General features: G+C 47.7%; 1 protein-coding gene across 9 annotated transcripts in view; it reads right to left on the reverse strand.

Annotated features, from left to right (window-relative positions):
* Positions 1-17,278, reverse strand: part of CUX1 (cut like homeobox 1) — a 371,808-nt gene that overhangs the window by 180,886 nt on the left and 173,644 nt on the right. The window lies entirely within an intron of this gene.

Consider the following 17,278-nt stretch of genomic DNA (forward strand, 5'->3'; position numbering starts at 1 on the left):
TCGTGGATTGGAAGGCTTAATATTGTTAAGATGGCAAAAGTCCCAAATCGGTCCACAGGTACAATGCAATGCCTATCAAAATCCCAGCTGACTTCACTGAAGAATAAGACAAGCCAATCCTAAGGTTCATATGGAAAAGCCAAAACAATCTTGAAAAAGAAAAACAAAGTTGGAAGACTTACACCAATCTCAAAACTTACTACAAAGCTACATTAACCAAGACTGTGTGGTACTGGCTTAAGGACAGACGTACAGAACAATGGAATAGAGTAGAGAGTCAAGAAGTAAACCCTGACATTATGGCCAACTGATTTTTGACAAGGGAGAAAGGACAATAGGGAAAGAATAGTCTTTGAACAGATGATACTGGGACAAGTGGTTATCCATGTGCAAAAGAACAAAGTTGGACCCCTATCTCACACTGTAGACAAAAATTAACTCAAAATGAATCAAAGACCAAAATGTAAAAGCTAAAGCTATAAAACTCTAAAAGGGAAACACAGGTGTAAATCTTCATGACTTTAGCTATGACACCAAAAGCACAAACGACAAGTGAAAACTGGATAAATAGGGTTTTACCAAATTTAAAACTATTGTGCTTCAAAGGACACTATCAAGAAAATGAAAAGACAACCCACAGAATGGGAGAAACTTTTTGCAAGTCATATACCTGATAAGGGATTAGTATCCAAATACAAAAAGACTTCTTACAACTCAACAATAAAAAGACAAACTGAATTTAAAAATGGACAAAGGTTCTGAATACATATTTCTCCAAAGATACACAAATGTCCAATAAGCACATGAAAAGATAGTCACTAGTCATTAGGGAAATGTAAATTAAAACCACAGTGAGATACCACTGCACACCCACTAGGATGGCTATAATCAAAAAGACAGTTAATAAGCTTTAGAGAGGATGTAGAGAAATTGGAACCCTCACACACTGCTGATGGAAATGTAAAATGACGCACACTGGAAAACAGTCTGGCAGTTCCTCAAAACATTAAACCTATTCCATTCCTAGGTACATACCCAAGAAAAATGAAAATGTGTATCTATGAAAAAACTTGTATATGAATGTTCTTAGCAGCATTATTCAAAACAGTCAAAGGGCAGAAAAAGCCCAACTGGCCATCAACTGATAATGGATAAATAAAATGTGTTATATCCACACAATGGAATATTATTCAGCCATAAAAAGCAATAAAAGTACTGATACATGCTACAGCATGGATGAATCTTGAGAACATGCTAAGTGAAAGAATCCGGTCACAAAAGACCACGTGTTGAATGATTTCATTTACATGAAATGTCGAGAATGGTCAAGTCTACAGAGAGCGCTTAAGTAATTAGTGGTTACCAGGGGCTGGGGGTGGAGTGAATGGGGAGTGACAGCTAATGGGTATGGGCTTTCTTTTTGAGGTGATGAAAATGTTCTGGAATTGGATTGTGGCGATGGCTGCACAACTGTGTGAATATAATAAAACCCATTTAATTGTAAAAAAGAAAAGAGAGACAGAAACAAAAGTATAAATATACAGTGAAAAGTAGGTCTCCTTCACATCCACGTCCACCTGTCACTCAGCTGCCTGGACGGGAGGCAAAGACTCACTTGAGTATCTTTCCAGAAATATTTTATGCGTTTACAAGCACCTTTATACGCACATTGTCTCTCTTAAAACACACACACACACGGTAGGATATTATAGATACTGTTCTGCATCTCGTGTTTTTGCACACTTTAGGTCAGCTTCCTTCGTGGTGGGAGGGGCAGGGCTTTGGGGCAAGGGGAGCCTGTGCAAACACAGAGTGGCCTGTTTGAAGTGCAGGATCTGCTGTGCCTGGTGCCTAGCTGGGGGGGGGGGGGTGGAGTGGGAGGGCCTGGGGGCTAAGCGGGGGGTGGGGGGGTGGGGGGGTGGGTAAACTTTATCCTGAAAGGTACTGGAGTCCCAGAGGCTGTCAACCGGGAAGTGACGAGCTTGCTCTGGACGGGAAGGCCACGCCCCAGGAGGCAGGGAGACCTTGGCAGGTGGCAGCACAGCCCAGGAAAGAGGAAAACCTCACCAGCGATGGGGCAGGCATGCGGTGAGAGGCCCCGAGAGCTGGGGCTGATTCCCGGGGGAATTTAAGAGGGCGAAGGAACTGGAAGATTCTATGATCAATAACTAGAACTTCCACTTTTCCAGCCCTGCTTTACGCCATGATCTTTAAATACATACACATACACGTACCGTCTCTGCTCTGCAGGGCGGATTTTCCATTCTAAGGGTGAGACACGGAGAAGCTAAAATGACTCATTCAAGGTCACCCTGGTAAAAGATGATGTCAGGACTCACATCCAGATCTGTCTAATTTCAAAATCTGGGACGTGTCTGTGTGGTGTTCTCTGCTACTCTAAGCTGTCTCCTTGGAGAGGAGGTGCCAGAGGGGCAGGTGGGCACACAGGAGAGAAGCCGGGGGGAGCAGGAAGGAGCAGTGCGTGTGTCCAGTACCCCGAGTCGGCTGCCACACCCCTAGAGGTGTTGGCGCACAGGGCAGCCCCGGATGCGAACGCCAGGAGCTGCTCGCAGCTGTGCCTCTGAGCCCTGCGTGTCCCACGGGGCACGACTGCTCCCAGGGCAGTGATGCCCGTCTGCTGCTTTTCAAGAGAACACTCGCTCAGAGGTTTGCCCTGGGACAATGCCCGGCCCCGCGTCCCACACTTGCCCTCCCACGTCCCCAAACACCTGCGGTCTCAGGCCTGACGATGAATGGGGGCTTGAGGGCCCCAGGGTAGTAGCGGGCAGGGTGGGATCTGAACCAGGAGCTGGAGGGGCTCCCTGAGGATCACAAGCACATGATCCCAGGACGGGACCGGGAGACGGCAAGAGGCCAGGAGAGCCGAGAGCCTGGAGCTGGGGGCACAGACTTCCCTCCGGGCACCCGCTCCACTCCTCACACTACGGCCCTCCCACCCGCTCACTCTGCTTGGCGATAATGTCCCCTGAACAGGGTGGGGTCGGGGGAAGGCTTCGTGAGATCATGGAAATGGTGATTGGTAGAAGCAAAATGCTACGCAAATAATTATTGGCAAAGCAAGCAGCGGCACAGTCTGAAGATTTGGGAGAAGTGGGACGTGGAATAATCCACGTTTAAGCAACAGAACTTCCCTGGGCTATCATCAGTGTCCCCGTGCTCCCCCGCCCCAAGTCACGCACACAGGTTCACAGTCCTTCTTTCGACCATCTGGTCCTTGGTGTCAGTTTCATTTAAGGAATTACTGCATTAAATTGATGGAGCATTAGTAAAACCTAATTAACATCCAGATTGAGTTTTTCCAAGGGGAGGGAGATCTGCAGAAAATAAAATACCCTAATAATTTAAATTCCACAGTATTCAAATAAATACTATATGACTGAGTGTTACAAGCAGGATAATTTTAGTCCAGGAAAAAAGCTATTAGAGTCAGTCTATTCTCACAGACAAATACTACTTCTAATCCTCATTCGAATCTATTGCCCCCAATTCTTCACATTTATTATATGAGGAAACAGGCACTGAGAGAGATCAGCTGACTTGGTGAAGGTCAAGGTCACTGGCAAGTCAGGCCTCAAACCTAGGCCTTATAACTCTAGGTCCAGTGCTTGTAACCTTCATATCACAACTGCCTCCTGGTATCACATGATTTCCTGAATGGGGCTGGGAATGTAAACACACAGAATTGAGCCTTTTTTTAATCAATAGAGATTGCTTTTGATTTATACACCAGGGGTGTTAACTCTCCATCTACCCATCCATTCAACCTGCCATTCATCCATCCCCATCCATCCACCAATCCACCTCCCTGCCCATCCACCTACTTGTCAAGTCATCCATACATCCATCCAACCATCCTTCCATCTATCCATCGAACCAGCCATTCACCCTGATCCATCCACCTACCCCTACCCAACCATCTACATGCCCATCCATTCATCCATCCATCCATCTACCTGCGCACCCATCTACATGCCTGCCCATCCCTCCATCCAGCCATTCATCCACCCATTCCCAACCATCCATCGTTTCCGGAGGGCCTACTATGCGCCAAGCACTGTGCCATGTGGGGATACACATCCTGCTCAACTCTTAAGCTCCATGAAAGCCGCCTCTGAGTTAATTACCTAAAACCACATATTAGGGTCTAGCTCGGGTCTAGTCTGGCACACAGTAGATGTTCAGTAAACACTCACTGAATGAAAGAATGAATGAGTAGACCCTGTCCTCCAGAAGCTCATGGTCTGGGAGAATGACATAATTCAGCATGACCAGGGTCACAGCCTGGCCACAAACAGAGCAGTGGAACAGTCCAGGAGCGTGTGGTGGCCCTTGCCGAAGTGACCCCCACCCAGCTGGCTACAAGATCACTTTGGTGGCTCCATCAGTGTGGGTTCCCTGATACAGACCCTCTTTCCCGAGCTGTCAGGGAATGTAAGTACAATTGGGCAAGTCCTGGGGCTCCTCTGGGCACTGGCACCAGTCCCCCTGTCACGTGGGACCTCGAATTAATTACCTGTGACCCTCTGATCTCTAGAGCCTCAGGTTCTGAGTCAGCTTTGCCAACGTATCTTTTTACTAATTTATTCTAGGGCTCTCTGAGCTCCCTTTTCTGCATTTCAACTCAGCTCATTTCAACAAACATTTCCCAGGCACCTACTGGGCGCCAGGCCCTGGGAGAGCAGCCCGGAGCCCTCCGTGGCCTTGTTCCGGAGCAGGGTCTGCCGTTGGACCCTCAGGGAGCACCACGTCCAAGGGCACTTGACGCGGGTCCTCCGGCAGAGAAGCCAAGGAAGGCCGGGGAGGGCCTGCCGCGCGCGGCTGTGCGCTGTAAACATCCACGAACTCTGCCGACGGTTACCGAGAGGATGTTAAAAATAATTATCTGCTGAAAATATTAGATTTGCTCTGGATTGTTCATTACATACAATGGCTTAATAGGACTTTTATTGAAGAGCTGCAGAGCTCTGGGCCGAAATCAATTTGCCGTACCCTCGGAATCTTCATGTATGCTGTTGGCTTCCCCGGCGCGGAGCAATTTGTAATAGCTTTGGCGGGCTGTTGTTTTCAAAGCTCCGGCTCCATCACAAGCATTTATTTCTGACCACAAAATTACATTTATTCAACAGAAAGCAGCTCCAGGTCTTTAAGAGGTTAACTTCTGGAGTGCTTGGCTGCGGTCCAGCCGCGGCCCAGGCGCGGCGGGCGCGGTGGCGCAGGCGGCGGCGGCGGAGGCGGACGCAGCACCGGGCGGGCGGCCGTGATGAATGGGCTGCTGAACGCACCCCCTGCACGTGCGCTCGGCTCGCTCACCGGCTTCCCTAGATCACGGGCTTAGCCTCAACGTATCTGACTGAAATTGAATTTGGCTTCTCTCTCAACCGTTCATTTCCTATGTTATGCAAGGTTATATCCTTTTCTGCATGAGCAGAACCAAACCAGCTGCAGCTTTGCAGGAGAAAATGTGTTTTCAATTAGGAAGCTGGCCTGAATATTGAACCACAGCCCTACTGCTCCCCTAATTGAGCCATCATGGAGAGGGCCTACAGGAAGACGCTGCAGTCACCAGGCCGCTGGGTTTCGGAGGAAGAGAATTAAAACACACGGTCGTCGTCACTGCCACGACCGTCACCACTGCCACCACAGTCACCCTGACTACCAGGCGCGTAAAAAGGCCCAAGAGTCTGAAGATGGCCGTGTTGGCTGAGAAGGAAGTTCCCCTGGAAACGGGTCAGGACGGCAGCCTCCCCTGACCTCCAGCCAGAGCCTGCCGTGTCCTCAGGGTGCCTGGCCCGCCCTGTGCTCACCTGTCAAATGAACTTATTTACAAAACAGAAACAGACTCACAGACTTAGAGAACAAACTTACGGTTACCAGGGGGAAGGACGGATTGGGAGTTTGGGACTGACATGTACACACTGCTATATTTAAAATAGATAACCAGCAAGGACCTACTGTATAGCACAGGGAACTCTGCTCAGTATTCTGTAATAGCTTAAATGGGAAAAGAATTTGAAAAAGAATAGATACATGTATAACTGAATCACTTTGCTGTACATCTGAAACTAAGACAACATTGTTTTGTTTTGTTTTGTGAATAAATTTTATTTATTTTATTTTTGGCTGCATTGGGTCTTCGTTGGTGCGTGCGGGTTTTCTCTAGTTGTGGTGAGCAGGGGCTACTCTTCGTTGTGGTGCGCGGGCTTCTCATTGTGGTGGCTTCTCTTGTCGCGGAGCACGGGCTCTAGGTGTGTGGGCTTCAGTAGTTGTGGCGCATGGGCTCAGTAGTTGTGGCTCGCGGGCTCTAGAGCACAGGCTCAGTAGTTGTGGCGCACGGGCTTAGTTGCTCCGCGGCATGTGGGATCTTCCCAGACCAGGGCTCGAACCCGTGTCCCCTGCATTGGCAGGCAGATTCCTAACCACTGCACCACCAGGGAAGTCCTAAGACAACACTGTTAATCAACTATACTCCAATATAAAATAAAAATTAAAAAAAAAAAGGGGGGACACTGGGCTCAAATTGGCAGATGCCTTTGAGGCCCCAGGGAGGGGAGGCCACCTTATTTTTCTTGTGGGTCACTAGGAACCTGGTGCAGAGCCTCAAACACAGGACTCAGTGAGTCCTTGCTAATGAGGAGAAGGTAAGAGGGAGGAAACTTCAGCTGAGAATACCTCCCTCACCCAGCTCGGTCAGGCAAAGAGGGAGATACACAGTCGGGGAGAAGACGCAGGCCCTTGAAAGGAAAAAGTGAGCAGCAGGCTGAGATGGTCTGCAAAAGGAACGAAGGAGGCAGACTTGTAGCTCGGTCTTAACGGATGGAAATGATTTTTATAGGTGAGGAAGAGCAAAAGGTTATAATAACGGAGGCTGTGACTTTAGGAAAAGGGCAGAGGCAGGAAACCACAAGGCATGTTTGGTGACGGTAAATAGACCAGCCTGGCCGGAGCAGAAGCCAAGGACATGACGCCTGGAAATACATTTTAAAGAGAAATCACGGAGCTCCTGACACAGGGATCAAGGGTGCTTGAGCGGGCGCTGAGACCCAGAACTTGACCTAGAGGAACTGCCCTTGGGGGGAGCCTAGCCCGTGGGTCCTACAATCAGCCACGCATGAGAATCAGTGGGGACTTTGTAAAAGGACAGATTCTTAGGTCCCCTCCCCAGTCTGCTGAATCAGAACCTTGGAGGGAGGAGCTCGGGGAGCTGTATTTCTGGAAACATGTGGGTGATACTCAGGCAGCCGGTTGGGCTATCCGGGGACGAGCTTTGGGACCCACCTGTCTGGTCCAATTTTCTCGACTACCAGCCTGCCCACAACACTTAATGTGGTACTTGCTAAGTACAGGTATGATGGGGACATAAGTGCGTGTGTGTGTGCATGTGTAACACACACACTCCCTATCATCTAGATTTCAGAAGCATAAGGCTTAGTATAGCGCTAAACTGTGTTCCAGTAACTAGAAAATAAAGACAGTGTCTCCAGGCTCAAAAATCACAAGACAGATACAAACGAAGCCCCACGAGAGATGAGGAGGGGAAGGGTCTGTTTCTGGCGAGGGTATTCTGAGATGACTCGGAGGCTCCAAAGTTTGGGCTGGGCCTTGCAGACTGGGTAGGAGCTGAAAACATCCCCGACAGGTGGTCCCCTGGCCTTTGTCTGAACACTCCCAGTAACGGGAAACTCGCTACCTTGAATGACCGCTCCTTCAAGGAACAGATATAATTGCTGGAAAACGTCCCCTCTTCTGTTCTGCTGCTGATAGTCAACCCACGTACCAGGCCACTGAGTCACACGGGACTTCAGAGCCACGGGGCTCCCTGCCGACGCCCTCGCTCACCCACTCACTTTACAGATGCGCCAAGTCAGACAGAAAGAGGCCCAGGAGCCGCCCGAGTTCACAGCAGACGGAGCGGCAGCGCCCAGCGCCTCTAACCCCCTGCGAAATGTTCTTGGGAGTAAAGCACTCGGACCTCCCGGCTTTATTTAGCCATGGCCTTTAGATCTGAACGCATAAATATGTGACAGGACAACAGACCCAGGCCACAGGGCACCCTGGAAACTCAGTCGCTTTTAACTAATTCATGGACTATTTACCCAACTCAATCCATTTCATCTATTTTTTTATTAGATCTATCAGACGGACCTGCAAGCGTGCACGGTCCTTTGCTTTACACCGCACTCAGGCGTCTTTGGACGAGAGCCTTTCAAGGCAGTTTCCCGTCTCGTGGCCCGTGAGACCCCCGCCCACCCGTCCCCCGCTGGCTGCTCTGGCCTGGCTTCCTCGCTCCCTCGGCCCAGCACCCCCCGACCCCCCCGGCCTCCTTTCCGGTCCCCACTCCTCCCGAGCACTGCCCCTCCTCGGGGCCTTGGCACCTCCCCGCTCTGCCCGACACCCTCCCAGCTCCGTGCTTGGCTGGTCCTTCTCATCACGCAGGTCTCCCCCCAACGTCACCTCCCACGAGGACCGTCTCTGGAGGAGCCACCCCGCCCCTCCTGCGCGTCTCCGTTCCTATCACTTCCCTCACAGCACTGTCACCACCTGACATCACTCCTGTGTCCCTTCACTAGGACACAGGCGCCTGTCAACTGTATCCACGGCTGCGTCCTCAGCTCCTATTTGGCCCAGAGCTGCACACAGTCGGCTCTCGGGGGTTTTACTGAATGAAGAAATGAACAGGGCTTCCCTGGTGGTGCAGTGGTTGAGAATCTGCCTGCTAATGCAGGGGACACGGGTTCGAGCCCTGGTCTGGGAAGATCCCACATGTCGTGGAGCAACTAGGCCCGTGAGCCACAACTACTGAGCCTGCGCGTCTGGAGCCTGTGCTCCGCAACAAGAGAGGCCACGATAGTGAGAGGCCCGCGCACCGCAATGAAGAGTGGCCCCCACTTGCCGCAACTAGAGGAAGCCCTCGCACAGAAACGAAGACCCAACACAGCCAAAATAAAATAAAATAAAATAAATAATAATTAAAGGTGCTAATAATTAAAAAAAAAAAACTTTTAAAAAATAAAAAAAAATAAAAAAAAAAAAGAAATGAACAGAGAGAGTAAAACCCAGCATCAGAGCCCATGTGGGGTTTCACACAGCCAGACTGAGGCTCTGAATACCATTGGTGCTATGTATACAGTGGACCTTCAGTATAAAGGAAAGTCCCAAATGATGGCTTGGTCCCTCCCATGGGCCATGTCAGCAGGTGACACTGTGACATCAGTTAACACGCACTCCACTCCTCCAAGAGGCACAGGTTGGGTTGCACCAAAGGGTCTGCACACAGTTATGGATATTTGTGTCCACGGGGACCAGGCATGCAGCACCAGATCTGATACAGGAGGGGCTGGTTGGAAGGGGAGGGAGCCTGAAGTTGTGTTTGCCGAGCGCTTTACACTAAATGGACATCAATTGTCCTCATCAAAGACCAGGGAGTTGACTGAGAGGACGGAGGGCCAGAGGGCGCCACCTCCCCACTCCCCAAGCACCATCACTGGAGAACACGGTCTGGGAGGCCAGACGGCCCAGGCCCGCCGTTATCACCCATGTGACGATGGGTGCCTTACTTCCCTGCTCTGGGCTTAGTCTCCTCATCTGCGAAATGAGGATGCTGCTTCCGCCCACCCAGCCAAGGGGCACCTGCCGCATGCTCACTGGGGCCAGGTCTAGGTGTAGAGCGGAGGCCAACACAGACGGAAAATCTAGAGAGTGGCGGACGTGAAAACTCACATGCACAGCGGAAGGCACTCTGAATGGAACAACTTGCTACAAGAGAAATAAAGGGGCCTCAGTTTGGCCTGACCGTCAGAGGACACCTCTGTGAGGGGCGACACCTGAGGCGAGCCCTACAGGATGAGTAGGAGAGGGCCGGTCGGGGGGTTGGGGGGACAGCTGGGACTGGGAGGCAGGCAGCGGCCAGGCCAGGGCACCCCGAAGGCCCAGGGCACTGGGGAGGCCCTGGAAGCAAGGAAGGACCCAATCCTTGCTGACGCATAGAGGAGGGGCGGTAGGGTGGGTAAGAGCGGGAACAGAGACCAGTTAGGGAACCACTGGTCTCGGTGACACACGACACGGCACTGGACGAGCATGTGGGAGACGGCGATGGTGCACTTTGGAGGTGGGATGGAGGAGGTGGGGGCATGGGAGAGAGGAGGCGTCCCGGATTTCCAGCTGAGGCGGCCAGGCCACCTGGGGCGTTATGCCCAAGAAGGTAAGGGTCGGAGGAGGAGGGAATTTCAGCAGGCATGGAAGCCGGAGAAGGGGAGGTGGGTTGTGGGTTAAGAAGTCTTTTCCTGCGGAAAACGGCGAGGACGTGTCACACAGGCATTCTCGAAGGAGCTGGGACTCCAAAGAGAAGACCAAGTTAGAGAGAGAAACCTGAGTTTTCCGCAGGCAGATCCTGAGAGATGATACAGCACAGGAGGCCGTTCTTCAGAGGTCTGAAGGGAAAAGGAGGAACAGCCCAAGGAGACTAAAACTCAACAGGCAGAGAAGTGAACAGAAACCTCAGCGGGCACAGCATGACGGGATGTCAAAAGAAGAGGTTATCAAGAGGGGGTCAGGTGGGCTGAATGTCACTGGGGTAAGAGAGCTGAGGACTTAAAGGGTCAAGGAAGAGCGGGGTGGATGCCAGACAGGGGTGGGTATATGCACAGGATGGACGGCTCTTTGGAGAAGCTTGGCCAAGCGGCTGGGGGAGAAAGGAGTCTGTCTCCCTCCCTACCTCACAAGATGGCACATGCTACCACTTGTAGGAATGCTGCTGAGAACACTCCAGAAACTAGCAGAGACTGAAGACACAGGAGGGGGTCCCTGCAGGACTGTGGTTCCTGAGAAAGCAGGAGCTGGGCTTCAAGCCCTGGTGTGTGGGGGTGGGGAAACCAGTGTTTGAGGAAGGGGCACGTCCTCCCACAGTGGGAGCCAACGGGAGAGATGGATACAGCTTTGGAGATCCGCTGGCAGGAAGGTCAAAGCAGCGGCTCCTTTCCGGGATGGCGGAGACCGGTCAGCACATGCCTGAAAAGCACTGAGCACAGCGTTTGTTAACTGTCCCACAAATGCCATTTTGAACAGCTTCACAAATGTGCTTTATCACAGAAGAAAAATGCAAAGAGATGGGAGAAAATAATACTCAGCTTCTGACATGCGAAAATAGAATTATGTAGCTACTGCCTTGTAAGCACGATTCTCTCTTTTGGAAAGAAGTAGTTCATACTTACAAAAGAGTACGTAAATTACAAATAACAAAATGAACACCTGTGAGTGACAACATTCCCATGACCTTTGAAACCACCTTTGTGCCTATATGCGGCAACCTCTGTTCTGGATTTCCTGTTTAACCTTTCCGTTATGGTTCTATTATATAATAATACAAATGTATCCTTAAACAGTATCAGCTCAGTATTGCACCATTTGGCATTTCATTCACTTTCCCCTGCTGTGTTGTACTCCACCGTATGACTACATCATTCTTTACTTATTCTTCCTACTGCTGATGGAAAGCGGGTTGTTTCCACTTGTTTACCATTTGCAAATATTCTTGACCTTGTTTCCTGGGGCCCATGTTTAAGTTTATTTAGGGTGTATGTCTGGGAGTGGAAATGCTCTGTCAAAGTATATGTACTTCTTCAGCTGGAGAATCTGATGCCAGATAGGTTTTCAAAAAGGTTGCACCCGTTTATGCTCTTATCTTGACTTTTGAATTTTGGCCAGCCTGGTAGATATGCATAAGGTGCATTTAGATTATTTTAATTTGCGTTTCCTTGATTATATGGTTGAGCATCTCTTCATATGTGTACTGACCATTCTGATTTTCTCTTCTGAGAATGCTGTTCATGGTTTTGCCCATTTTCCTACTGGGATGTTTGTTTTTTTCTTATTAATAGGTAAAAGCTAAAAAAAAAAATTTCCTGAATACTAATCCTTTGTCGGCTATGTGTGTGGCAACTACCTCCTCCCGGTTTGTGAGCTGTGGCCAAGGACACCCCATGTATGATGGGTTCACAGTATGGCCCAAGGGGGCAACATTCACATCAGGGGCATTTGATCTTTATTATGAAAAACGTTCAGATAGGTTTGAATCTTTATTATGATAAGTTTCCAACAGATAAGGAAAATGTCTTGAGGGAGGTGGCGCCCTTTCCTAGTTCATAAAGGTGAAACTGAGCTAGCAGCACTGAGCTTACCTTTCACTTCATTTAGGCTGTCTTTCCATGAGAAAAAGAAAGCTTTTACTTTAAAATTTTAATGTAGCTGAATGTAACAATGTCTTCCTTTATGGTTTCCTGTTTAAGAAATCCTACCCAACCCAAAGTCATCATATTCTGCATTTTCTTCTAAAAGGTTTAAAGTTTTACCTTAAGTCTTTACCTGTAATTTGTGTTTGCATATGGTGTGAGGTAGGGATCTAATTTCATTTAATTCCATAAGGATAACCAATGGTCAGGAGACCATTTATTGAAAAGTCCACCCTTTCCTCACTGATCTGCAACGCCATGTTTGCAATATATTTGGCTTCTGTATATGCACAGGTCAGTTCCTGATTTCTTTACTACGTCCCACTGGTGTATTTATCTGTCCCTGTGCCAATTACTGTAGCTTTGATAATCTGGTTGGGCAAATTCTCTCTTATTCTTATTTACTATTATCTTTGTCATTATTGACCATTTGCTCTTGAATATAAATTCTGGAATCAGCTTTTCAAGTTTCATGAAAAACACTGTTAGAAGTTTGATTGAAACTACAATGACTCACTCTATCATCAATTTGGGGAAAATTGATGTCTTTAATAATACAGTAGTGGGAATTTCTTTCCTTGAATACCTTGACTTTCTCCATTTAACTCTTCTTTAATATTGTTCAATAAGAATGTTATACTTTTCTCCAGAAAGAGTTCCTATGTGTTGTCATATTTACTTCTAGGTATCCTTTATTTTATTGTTGTTATCTGCAGTGGTATCCTTTTTCAGTTTGCTATTGATGTAGAGATATGCAATTACTTTTTTATATTGATTTTGTATCTAGTAACCTTGTTAAATAATCGAGGCTCACTTGAAAAATGACAGTTTTATTTCTTCTGCTCTAATACTTGTACTTTATTTCTTTTTCTAGTCTTCCATGAAGACTAGTCTTCTAAGACTTCCAGTACAATGTTAAATAAAAGTGGCAACAGTAGGCATTTTTGTCTTGTTCCTGATTTTATAGGGAATGTTTTTAACATCACTGAATATGATGACTGATGCAGGTTTTTGATAAATACCTTTTCCCAGGTTAACAAATTTCCCCTCTATTCCTGGTTTGCTGGTAGTTTTTTTTTTTTTTTTTTTTTTAAATCGTGAATGAATGTTGAAATTTACCAAATTCTTTTCCTGTAACTTTTGAGATTTTTCCTTTTTAATCTGAGAATGATTACTAACTTGCATTAACTAATTTTTTCTGTTAAACCACACAGCATTCTTGGGATACATGGAGCTTGATGGAGTCAATTTATCGATACCTTTTTAAAGACTTCTGCGTACCTATTCATAAACAAGACAGACTTTTTCTTTTCTTATACTGTTCTTGTCTGGTTTTGGTATGAAGGTTACACTAGCTTCATAAAATGAGTTAGGAAGTGTTCTCTTTTTCTATTTTCTGAAGGAAAAGAAATTTTCCCAATTTGCAAAAGAAGAGGACTATCTGTTTCATGAATGATTGATAGGACTCTCCCATAAAACTGTCTAGACCTTGTGGAAATATTTCTGCAATAGTTATAAGGCTATTCAGGTTTTCTACTTCTTCTTTGATCAGCTTTGGTACATCAGAGCGTACCAGAAATTTGTCCATTTTGCCTGGGTTTTAAAATTTATTGGCATAAAATTGATTATAATATTCCCTTACTATCTTTTTAATCTCTACTGCAGCTGCAAAGTCATCCTGTTTTCCTTCCTAACCTTTTTTACCCTTGATTTAGGAAGGTGGTTTGTCTACTGTAGTAGTTTTTTCAAAGAACCGACTTTTGGGCTGTTTCTTTCTTGGGTCTTTCTTTTCTTTTTCATTCATTTTAATTTATATATTATTACTGCATTTTTTATTTACTTCTTCCTCTTTTCTTCGAGCTTATTCCATCATACTTCTATAACTTTTTAAGCTGGATGCTAAGCTCATGGATTTTTAGTCGTTTATTTCCCCTCTAATATAAGCAACTAAGTTATTTCTTAAGAGGATTTTCCTCCCTGAGGACACTTGCGTTAAGTATGCAGCTCCCCTACAGCCAAGAGAAGTAGGGCCTAAGCCAACTCTTCACCCCCTCAACCTCTGTACGAGGACCCTTCTCAGGGAGAGGAGCTAGGAGCGGGGGAGGCAATTTGGAAGACTTAGCGTTTTCCTAGAGAGTGTGACTGTCACTTCACTGAAGGGACTGCCTGATTACTGGACTAAAATAAGCCTTAAATTGGACTGACCCTCCCCACCTCCGCCTCGCCAATCAGCTGGCTGGGTGTAAGAGTTAAACTTGATGACTTTGCTATAACAATTATGAATAACCATTATGACTGTATGATCCCAAAGCTTTCAATCAAGGACAACAAATCGTTATTTACTAGTTTCTTCTAAAGGTATTTCCTGAGCATACCTTCCAGGGTCCCTCTCACATTATGAACAACAACAGATCCTGAAGAAAGGAGAGAGGCAAAGTGCTTTAAAAACTGCCCCCGGGGGAACCTGGCCGTCCCATCATTTATCAATAACCACTTTGAGAGCCCGAATACTTTTTGCTTCTCACTTGCTGCGTCGGGTGCTGGGAACACAATGGCCAATAGGACAACATACAGTGGCTGCCTTCACACATTTTACAGACGAAAGGAGAACCGAGACAAAGTGACAGGTGGCTCTCAGGTATGATGACAAATGTGTCACAAGTAGCTCGGAGCACACGATGGGGTGTACCTGGCCCATCCTTTGGGGCTCAGGGAAGACCTTCCTTGAGGAAATGAGCCAGGTAAAGAGGAAGGAAGAGGAACGTTTCAGGAAGCAGGTCAGCCGTGCAAAGGCCTGGGGGCCAGTGAGGACGCCCAGTGCACAGGGCCTGGCAGAGACTCAGGATGGCCGTGTATGCTGGGACAGGAGGGAAGGAGTGAGCGGACCCTAGAGAGGTGAGCAGTTATTGAACCACGTGGGCCCCACAAACCACAGGCAGGAGGGTGTCTGGATTTACACCGAGGACCATGAGAAAACACCTAAGGGCGTAAATGGCACCCTGGCCCGGCTAGCGTTTCCCGTGACGTTATGACACACAATAAAGAAGTCTTCTCGCAGGAACTCTAAAGGCCTCTGTCTGTGAATTTCTCACTGTCCGAAAACTTTATTTTTATTTTGTTTTGTTTTTTTCTTTTGGGGATCTCAAGTAAGGAAGAAATCTATACAAATTCTGAGGCAAAGATTACCTTTTCACTAACACAGTACTTTCTTCTAGGGGACCTCAAGCACATTGGGATGAACTCAAAGACTATATCTGATAAATAAAACTGCAGCAGCAGACACTTGAGCGATGGGTATGAGAATGAGCCTCTGGTTACTAGAGAAGGTGGCTTTTTAGAAAAACAATGGATCCCCCCCCCCCCATCTAAGCATCAGGACACGCTGCCCCTGGTCATCCCTGCACTCGTGGTCCCCACGTGCAGTTACCCGCTGCTATGCAAGCTCAGTCTTCAGAAACGAGCAGGATTTAGTCCCCTCTGCTCAAATCAGCTTATTGGAAAGCACACATTATTTAACATAAATATAGCAATTAGCAGCAGCTTGGTAGATATTAATGGTGCTATAAAAATATTTACTTTTCAAATAGCCTTAAAAATAAAATCAGGCAAATAGGAAGCCTAGATGTCTCACAGGCATTTTAAATTTAATATATATTGCCAGAAGTAAACCTATCACTCCGACAGAATGTGGAATAATCTACACAACTGGCTTAGATTCTTTAAAAAAAAAAACACAAAAAAAACCCCAATAACAATAACAAAGGTGAGGGGGTGGAGAGAGTGTCTATATGAAAAGAGAAATATATATATATATATCCATCAAATGCAATGTAGAGCAGTTATAAAACACATTTTAGGGGTAACGGGAAATTTGATTTTGGATAGAATATCAGATATTATGAAATTCGTGTTATTTTCCCAGGTGTGATACTCGGGGTTACTGTGCAAATGCCCTTAATTTTAGGAGATGCCCATGCCGCTGAGGGTGTGGGGTGGCCGGCTAGCTGCAACTCACTTCCAAATGTTGAGCAAAGGGGTGGGGGGAGGGGAGCAAACGTGGCACAACGTTGACAGGTGAGGAGTCTGGGTAAACGGTGCTCAGCTGTTTGTTATACCAGTCTTTCTACTTTTAGGTAGGTTGGAAAATTTTCAGAAAGAATGAAAAACAAGCAAACGACAGAAACAGCACCCTGAGCTATTTCAACCAGAGAAACACTAAGCCCATGGGTCTCACAAAAGCTGCTGAACAGGTAGAAGAAGAGCTTAGATCACATGTGGGCGGGTGTAAGGTGATGGCTTTACTCAGAAAATGAGGGTTTGGAGATGTAATTCTGAGGAAAGGGCAATTCGAGTCCTTCCGAGACCTGGGCTACTGATGTCCTTCTGTGCCTTAGGGAGCCAAGCACGGGGTCGGGGGGCACTTCCTGCAGCAGGAAATTATAAACAGAGAGAGGAGCCCCGCCTGCACTGCTCTCAAATCTGCAGCCATCACCAGCCTCACTGCGGCTGTTGCCCTCACAGGCAACCCTCGCCGTCCTGGAATCGCCTCTCTGGCCTCCGCCGCCTCCTTGGATCCCACACCTTCTGCTGTCACCCGCGTGCTGAAGAGTTTGCCAAATGGCAGCCCCGATCTCTCGCTGGGAGCTCGGGGGGGGGCCAGGATCCCAGCCTCTTGGCACTCCCCAACTCACCCCCTCACTTCCCCGCACCCAGCCCCTCCTCCCGCGCTCTCTGTGAGTTGGGAAGCTGCAGGAACACAAAATTTCTAAGATCCCACCGGCGTGGCTTCCTTAGAGGACTTGTAAACAGTCTCGCTCCTTCTCCTCGCTGTCATTACTAGGTCGTCACTCCTACAGGAGAAGCTGAGAGGGAGTAATTCCCCGACACTAACATCATTTCTGGTTTTCTGAAATTCACCGAGGGTCTACACAAAGGGCAGAGAAGGAGCAGGCGTGTCACCCACCCGGACTGCCCGCGTGATCTGTGATGAACAGCATTCAGGGCACGCAGGTCTCAGATGACCGGCCGCCTGC

The sequence above is a fragment of the Balaenoptera ricei genome, chromosome 15, assembly GCF_028023285.1.
Source record: "Balaenoptera ricei isolate mBalRic1 chromosome 15, mBalRic1.hap2, whole genome shotgun sequence".
NCBI classification, from domain to species: domain Eukaryota; kingdom Metazoa; phylum Chordata; class Mammalia; order Artiodactyla; family Balaenopteridae; genus Balaenoptera; species Balaenoptera ricei.